The sequence below is a fragment of the Castor canadensis genome, chromosome 14 (genome assembly GCF_047511655.1).
Source record: "Castor canadensis chromosome 14, mCasCan1.hap1v2, whole genome shotgun sequence".
Lineage (NCBI taxonomy): Eukaryota > Metazoa > Chordata > Mammalia > Rodentia > Castoridae > Castor > Castor canadensis.
This window is the reverse complement of record NC_133399.1, coordinates 37,266,975-37,276,591: the sequence shown is the minus strand read 5'-3', so window position 1 is coordinate 37,276,591 and position 9,617 is coordinate 37,266,975. Positions and strand designations below refer to the sequence as shown.

The 9,617-nt window shown below is 33.5% G+C and overlaps 1 pseudogene; it reads right to left on the bottom strand.

Moving 5' to 3' along the window:
* Positions 1 to 7,191: 7,191 nt before the first annotated feature.
* On the bottom strand, positions 7,192 to 8,130 carry LOC141416800 (olfactory receptor 7D4-like; annotated as a pseudogene).
* Between the last annotated feature and the right edge of the window lie 1,487 nt (positions 8,131 to 9,617).

Genomic DNA, 9,617 nt, shown 5'->3' with positions numbered 1-9,617 from the left:
ACCAAAAAATTGGTCAATGACCTATACACTTGTGGCTTACCCTTGTAACCCTAGTTTCTTGGGAGCTTGAAATTGGAAGAAGCACGGTTTGAGGCCAGTCCAAGAAAACAGTTCACAAGACCCCCATATCATCCAATAGTTGGGCATGGTGGAATGCCTGTCCTCCCTGGTATGTGAAAGGAGAGATTGGGAGAATTATGGTTCAGGGCAGCCTGAGGAGGAAAATGTTTTGCCAAACCCCATCTTAACAGAAAAATCTGGGTGTGTTGGTACATGTCTGTCAACCCAGATATGGTGGGAGCCCTAAAATAGGAGGGTCATCATCCAGATCAACTTGGGCAAAAAGTAAGACTCAATCTCCAAAATAACCAGGGCAAAATTGACTGCAGGTATAGCTTTAAGAGGTAGAACACCTACCTAGCAACAGCAAAGCCCTTAGTTCAAACCTCATTACCTCCAAAATAATAATATTTATCAAAAAAGCAAAATAATAACCATAAACACAATATGTAAAGATTTATCTCAGTGGAGACTAAATTTCCTCACAGTACAGGGACATCACCTCCATGGATTGAGAAATATAGGAGTTTGTAATTCTCACTATTCTACAGATAGATCCTAGTACCAACTTCCTTCCTTTACGTCTTCCTCCTCAAGGCACAGTGACATCCAACAACTTTTTTCAATCCTTGTCCTAAAACTTTATCTTCAACATGAAGTGTCCTCAGGAAGCCAACTCAGGATTTCACAAAGTCTGAAACCAACCAATTACAGGTGAAAGGAAAATGGCAGCATGGTTTAAAGTTTCCAGGTTTAAAATTTCAGATCTCCTAATTACATAAATTGGTTTTTTGTTTATCACATTCTGCAAGCAGTTCATCTCCCTTGGGACACACAGAAGATAACAGAGTAGAAATTTTTCAGTCAATTTTGTGCAATGGAGACAGTGGCCCATAGAGATATTCTTTTTTTTTCTTTGGTGCATTTAGAAAATTATTAAATGTCTCTATGGATAGGACAATTTCTACAAGGAATAAATACAAAGAAAGACTAGTGTGATCTGCCACTTTAAAAAATGTTAGGAGATCCTAGAAATCATTTTAGATTCATAATGTTATCAAGAGAAATAAACTTTCATTTTTAAAAATTTTTCCTTAATGTTTTTATTTTTAAATTTTATTTATTTGACAAATACAATTTAACACATATATTGTGGAAAACAAGATGCCCAGTACATTGGGTAATGGTTAAGTATTTAAAAATCAACACTTATATCACTACATTAGTTGACAAAACAAAAACTAATGATAGAGGTCTCTTACAGTCCTCCATAGGTAGATATCCAGGTTTCCCAACACCATTTGCTAAAGAGGTTGTCCTTTATCCACTGTATGATTTGACTTTTTTATCAACAATCAGGGAGCTGTAGCTGCATGTACATATTTTTGGACCATCTATTCTATTCCACTGATCTATGCATCTGTTTTTGTTTGACTATCATGCTTTATTTTGTTACTATGCCTCTGTAGTATAATTCAAAGTCAGAATTATGATACTTCCAGAATTACCTTTTCTGCAAGATATTTTAACTAGTTCAGATGGTTTGTACCTCCATATGAGTTTTATGATCTAATTTTCTCTTTCTGTGAAACATGTCATTGGAATTTTGGTGGGGATCTCTTTGAAACTGTACATCACTTTCAATAATACAGTCATATTTAAATGATTAATTCTGTCTTTCCAAGAATATGGAAGGTCTTTCCATCTTCAGTTGTTCTCTTTAATTTCTTTCTTCAATGTTTCATAGATTTCCTTGTACATGTCTTCCACCTCCTTCAGTAGGTATATTACTAAATATACTTGGCTATTGTGAATGGATTATTTTCCTGTATATTTATGACTGGTACATAAAAATGCTAGTGAATTTTTTGCATGATGACTCATTGATACATTGCTGAAGTTTTTATCAGAACTAAGACATTTATGGTGGAGTTTTTAGAGTCTTTTATATTTTTGAGATTTTAATTAGTGTTTTTCAACCTTTCCTCTAGCAAAATATTTGAAAATAATTTTCCTGAATTACAACCAAAAATTTAACCCATTGTTACTCAGAATGGATAAAATAAACCACTCTGACTGCACTACTGATCAAGCTGGTGGTGTATGTGGACTGAATGCTGGAAAGGTCAATTGTCAGTTGTTAGCTTTAGAGCCGCATTCTGTTTAAAAACTTTTCTTCATTACCTGGAGCCACTTCTTGCCCCAATAAACTTTTTCATCCTATGGAATGTATACCCTCCAACTGACTGCAGGGTCTTCAGAGTCTCCTGAGACTGTCAAAAATTTTCAGTTGGTCCATGCAATCCTCTTCCTCCCTATGATTGCCTCTTGTGGCTGTCTTCCATCTAGATGCTAGGTGGATGTCCTCGCTCTCCCTCTCTTTTGATTTTTTTTTTCTTGTTTTCAGTTTATAGTGTAGCTCAATCTCAAACAGTAGATCTTCTATCAAGATGGTACCAGCTATAGCTTTCTGAAATATGAGGAACAAAATGGACTTATTTTATATGCTGGACTGCTACATAGGAGTCAGTCTAGACCAAATTCCCACATTGGATTTGACGTTTATGAGAACTGTGTACTTAGACTGAAGCTACACTTTTCAGTCTATTTTTATCAAAGTTACTTGACTTACCATGTAATTGTGTATTTCAACCCCCTACCTAGTGAGATGGGATTGGATCCACAGACTGTTTCTTACACTTTTCCATGTAGCTTTATGTTTCTTCATGACTTTCCTGCTGTTCTGTCACTTCTTTTATGATTTCTGATTCTTTTCTCTCTTTGGAATATAATCAGTTTTTCGTTACCCTAACTCTTCACATCCACTGAATTCTCATGAGGAAACTTCAAGTCTGCCATCTTTCCTAATCCTTCATTATCTTTTTACTGTTTTTATCTTTAAACATTATTTCACCTAATATATGTACAGCATCCCTGCTATTCTGTTTTTCATTTGTATGGAAAATATTTTTTCATATTTTCACTTCAGGTTACAAATGTCCTTACAGAGATATGAGTCTGTTATAGGAAGTATATAATTTGATGTTTTTTTTTCAATTTTGACTATCTGCCATTTTATTTACGAATATAATACTTGTATTCATGAATTTTTAAATTGGTAGTATGTGCTCCTCCCATTTTGCTGTTTCTTAATGCTAGTAGTTGGGGAGAGCCATTGTTTCTTTTTTCCTTTCTTCATATTCCATTTTAGCCAACTGATTTTTCACTATAAGTTTGTTTTATTCCCTTACTTTTAACTTTTGTGTATTTTCTATAGTGTTTCACTTTATATTTATCTGAGACCTACAATTACTCATCTAATAAGAAGTCAATTTAAGTTGTTTAACAACTTAACATTGATTACAAGTAATCATTACATTTTTGAGTTTCCAGTGTACATTAGGAATTGTGATATCAATATTTACATCTTTTTATATTCTCCATTCCTTTACAAATTATTGTAATGACTATTATTTTAAGTTTGTTTCTTTGAACCTAGATATTTTAGATGTTAGCATATATCATTACCAGTTGTACTGAATTTCAGTACTTGTTACCTGATTTTTATATCCTTTCAAATATCTTATTGTAACTCATTATCAACGTTTTTGGTAACTTAAAAGAGTGTGTTAAGCATTTTTTTGAAGTACAGTTCTAGAGGTGTTGAACTCCTAATTCTTGGTTGTCTGTGAAAGTTTTTATAACTGCTTCATTTATGAAAAATAGCAATTCTTGGTAAAACATTTGTTATTAGTATTATTTTTGCCTGAATGCATTGATTATAACATCTTGTTTTCTGTAGCTATACATAGTGCTGGATATTAACTATGCTTAAATATTACTTACTTATTTGTTGATTTCTGGATCCTTTTTTGTCTGGTCTTTTACAGTATTTTTAATAATATGCTGTGGGTTAGTCATATGTAGATTAAATCTAATTAGACACCTTCAGTACACCTTTACATGAATATGTCTTTTTCCACATTTGGATAGGTCTCTGAATTTTTTTTCTTTAAATACAGTTTGTATCTTATTTTCATTCTCTGCTCAATCTTAAGCACCAATGGCTTGAATGTTACTCATATTGATACTACCTCACAAATATTTAACCTTTCTTAAATCATTTTTGTTTTTTCCTCTTCTGACTATATATTTTCTGGGAATCTATCTTCAATATCCACAGAATTCATCATTGTCTTTGGCAAGTCTGCTATTCATGCCTCTAACTCAGGCTCTCCTTTGATCATTATAGCTTTCATTGCCAGACATATATCTTTCTGGAATATTTGCATGTATATATATATGTGTGTGTGTGTGTGTGTGTGTGTGTGTGTGTGCATATAAGTATTTATATGCATATATTAATTGAATCTGTTACATTTTTATCAGTTCTCTTGTTGTTTTTCACATTTCATTTAATAGATTCTTTGTATTTCCTTTTGTTTAACTGAATTTCCTTAAAACAGTTATTTTGTCTTTTTCTCAGTCATTTCACACACTTTCATATTTCTAGGGTCAGACAAGACACAATACTCTATCTCTTTGATGCTGTTACATTTCCCTGATTGTTATTGGTCCTCATTGTCATTCTTAAATGTCTCCACATTTGAATAAATTGGTGCTTATTGCAGTTCTCATAGACAAGATTTGACTGTTAACGTCTTTAAATTAAGACTGTCCATGGATTCTGAGGAAATTTTCTCATGTCTTCCCTATGCCTGATACAACTGTGACCAGAGAAGGATTAAGGGACACACTCAGGCTGAGAACACTTCTGTTAGCAAAGTGCCACACTGGAATGGCCTCAAAATGTCACTTACACAGACAGAACTCCCGAAACACATTTCACTGCCAGGTAGATGTTAGAAATGGTGCAACTCACAGAGACATTTACTGAACTTTTTGAAGAATGCACTCTATACAAAGTAAATGCCTTGGACACTGAACAGATAACACATAAAAATTAACACATAAATATCGATAGTTTAAATTTAAAAACTAAAATCATGGAACTTTTAGAAGAAAGCTGAAGAATAACTTCTTTATTACTGGCTTCTTTAAATGGCACAAAACACATGAGAAAAGAAGAAAAACAGACACTTTGCTCTACATAAAATTAAAAACCTTTATGCATCAAAAGATATTACTAACAAATGGAACATAATGTATGCTTAAACTAATTTAGAAAACAATGGAAAAGATATAGAGTCCATGAATATATTCACAAATTTATTAACCAATTTATGGACAATTGATTTTGTAAAGATTTCAAGATCAAGTGGAGGGGAAAAGACAGTACATTCAGTAAAAGGCATTATGCAAGGATATGCAAAGAGTATACACACTTGCAGAAATAAACTGTACTCTCATATGTCATCATACAGAAAAATCACTAAAATAAATTTAAAAATTAAGTTTTGTAGCAAATATTATGTGACTACATAAAAGAAACATGACAAAAAGCTCTGAGACATTGGTCCAGAAAGTACAGATATATATTCCAAAATGTATAATACATTCCAAAAAATTTAAAGACAAATTCAAAAAGTATAATATAGTCCAAAAAGTATAATATATTCTAACAAGTATAGACGGTGCAGGCAAAAATAAAAAAATAAAATTAATTAAAACTAAACAGCAAAGGAAGGTTCAAAGAGTAAAGAAAGAACTGGCATAATAGAAGGCTATATTTGTAAATCGTATATTGGACAAGAGTTCAACATTCGAATATTCTAGACCACCATAAAGCCAACAATTACATTACTGCAAATCTATTCAAAGGATACAAAATAAGTATGGAAAGGTACATAACATGTACATTCTATTTCTATGGTAATATTATTAATAATCATCAAGGAGTCCAATCATTACAAGTGTTTATCAACTGATTGGTAGGTAAACAAATGTGGTATAAGGGCTGGGAAGACACGTGAACATTCATACACTACATGTACTTAAAAAATGTCAGGTTAAAGGAAAAAAACTTTGTTACCACCTTAAAAGGATAAACATTCAATTGCCATATGAACTACCTGCTCCATTTCCATATTTTTACCCAAATAATTGATAATGACCTAGAGAGTCATTGTTTAGAAATGAGGATAGATTCTGAGAAATACATTGTTAGAAAATTTTGTCATTGTGTGAGTCTATGGGGTGCATTATATATATTAACGTTACTACCACATCACTAGTAAATGTAATGCTATAGAATGACCATCAACATTTACCAAAACATCTAAAACGTAGTGCACAAATATATTCCAACAAATGTTCTGTTTATTATACCTAAAAGATGGAAATTACTGAAGTTTCCATCAACAGATGAGTAGATAAACCATTTCTAATATGCACTTAAAGGGAAATGTTATGGAGACATGGAAAAGAAAATATAATATTATCAAAAAAAAAGCTAATAAGGAGAAGGAATAAAAGGATAGAGGGGATAAAGGCAGGAAGAAAAGAAGGAAAGAGAAAATGAAAAAAGAATGAAGCAACATTTCAAATGATCCTAGGTATTATGCAAAATCATACAAAGAAAAGTACTTTCAAAATTCAACTTTCATTTTCAATATCTAAACATTGTCAGAAAATGTAGTTTAAGAAAGTGAGGAGTACCTGTTTGCTGCCATGTTCCATTTACAATTTATCCTAATCTAATAATATTCCTTGCAGAAATTGCGTTAATATAACAAAATATATCAGAGCAGTGTTTCAGAACAAGGGAAGACAAACATATAAACCAGCAAGTAGAGTTCTGATGTGGAAACCATGTCGCTGTGGTAATTTTGTTCCCAATTATTCCAGAGAAAATAAGAATATAACAAAATTAAGCCAAATAATATTAACATTAATCAATATTTGATGAGGAAACCATTTCAGCTATTTATATAAGGGTTTTATCAAGTTATAAATCCAAGAAGTGTCGTAAATTTACCACACTTTGAATTGTACAGACATTATACAAGGAGAGAAAATTTCAAAGTAATTATTATTGAGTTATTATAAAGGAATAAATACTAAATGTACAAAAGCAAAACAACAGTAAATAAGTTAGTAAGATCACTTAGAAAAGGAAAAATACCTAGTTACTGAAATTCACATTACCCTTATTCTCAGATCACTGATCCATCAAGGACAAGAAGCAACTCTTCCCAGGAGTCTCTCCAGGGCTCCTTTTCCATCCCTGTTCCTTCAGGCTATAGATGAAAGGGTTCAGAATGGGGATGACCACAGGGTACATTATGGATGTGATTGTGTTTCTCTGGGAAGAACGGGTCACAGCAGAACTGAGGTGAACCACAAATCCTGTTCCAAAGAACAAGGAGACAACACAGAGGTGAGAACCACAGATGGAAAATGCTTTGTACTTGCTCACAGTGGAAGACATCCTCAAAAAAGAAGATATTATGTGAAAGTAAGAGGAGATTATCCCAGTGACAGGAAATAAACCCAGCAGAGCAGTAAATGCATACAGAATAATATTATTGATGAGTGTTTCAGAGCCTGCCACTTTGAGAAATTCGGTCAGGTCATAGAAGAAATATGGGATTTCAGTGCCACAAAAAAGGTCAGTTGTTTCATCAATAGAAGGTGAATCAGGGAGACCCAGCACATTATTATCCAAGAAATTAGGACCAGGAGGCCACAGAGCTGGGGCTTCATAATGACAGTGTAGTTCAGTGGGTGGCAGATAGCTACAAAGCAATCATAGGCCATCACTGTTAGAAGAAAATTATCCATTTCAAGAAAAATATTTAAAAAATACACCTGAATAAGGCACTGTATATAAGAGATGTCTTTGCTCCATGCATGAATATTTACCAACATTTTGGGAACTGTTGTAGAACTTAAGCAAATGTCAACAAAGGACAGGTTGCAGAGAAAGAAGTACATAGGTGTGTGGAGATGGGAGTCTGTGCTGGTAGCCAGAATAATGAGCAGGTTCCCAAGTACAGTAATGAGGTACATGGACAGGAATATTCCAAAGAGCAGGGGCTGCTGTCTAAGATCATCTGAGAGGCCAAGGAATAGGAATTGTGGTACACCTGTATCATTCTCTGCATCCATGTATCTGATGTGTCTTCTGGGGAGGAAACACAATATTCAATGAACAGACAGTTGAAAACTTTATTAGTTTTCTCCTTGAGTACATTTTTTTTGCCTGGTACTGAAGTTTGAATTTAAGATTTCAGTCTTTCTAGGCAGGTGCTTCGCCACTTTAACCAGGATGCAAGTGAAATGGAAGTTTTTCATTCTGTATATATGAATGCCAATGACTTTTCTTAGTGAAAATGCAGCCTATTTGTTCTCAACTGTGTGATCATTCACATTTGTTGTATAACCAGAAATCTCTCTTCCCTAACCAAATCAAGACTTATAATATTTTGTATGTAGAACAAAGGAGGCTAAGTTTTTCTTTGATGACTCATACAAAAGATTTGAAGGCATTAACCTCTTTTCTTTGGTGTTCTTCATATCTCTTTATCTTAGAGCTCTCTGACAATTATTATATACTTTATAGAAGCAAAATGTATTCTGTGATGTGACATTTTACTGTGATGTGATAGTTGTCTTGCAGTACCTTATTCTTTCTTCCAAACAATACTGTGATTGCTAACCCTATTTGTGAGGTTTAAAATGCCTTTGTCATGTGTAGGTGTCTTAGTAAGTAATAGCTGTCTTTATTTTTTTTGGCTGGACTGGTGTTTGAACTCAGTGTCTCACACCTGCTGGTCTGGTACTCTACAACTTTAGCCATGCCTCCTCCCTTTTTGCTTTAGCTACTTTTTAAACAGATTCTCACTTCCATATAAGCTTGCCTGGACTGTGATCTGCATAGTTGTGCTTCCCACATAGCTGCCATGATAGGTGCATTACACCATGCCCAGTTTTGTCACTACTTGAGATGGAGTCTCACAATTTTTATCCCTAAACTGGCCTTGAGCTGCTATCCTATCAATCTCTACCTCTTGAGTTACTTAGGATTACAGCCTTGAGCCACTAAACCCAGCCATTATTATTCTTAATATTATTTAGGAACTTCTTCTTTTTGATATTTGGAAGTATAACTCTGTCCGCAGATATTATAGAGCTGTGATTTTAAACTGAAGTTCTTGAGTCAAACTTTCTGGAGTAGAGTTTGACACTACCATAATACAATCCTTGTGATCTTGAGAAACTTATTTAAATCCATTGTGCTGCAGAGGATTTACCTCACCTCTACAGTAAGGATAGTAAGTCTGAATACTTAATGAAGAGCAAAACAAGGTCACACAATGCAATGTTTCTACTGTAGTTTCTGTGACATATAATGGGCTTTTCAAAATCATGTGTTTCTGTTCTTAACATCTCAATAAATGTGTCTTGCATGGATATCATTTAGAAATATTAATTTTAAACTAGAATGTCCATCATGGTTGTAATTCTAATCATTATAAATATAATAGTTTGGATACAGCTTTTGACTGCTACACAGCAGTTTTCATTAATGAATATCCTTATTGTCCTCTTTTTTACAGAATATCTTCTTCCTAGAAGAAGAAAAAGCATGTGGA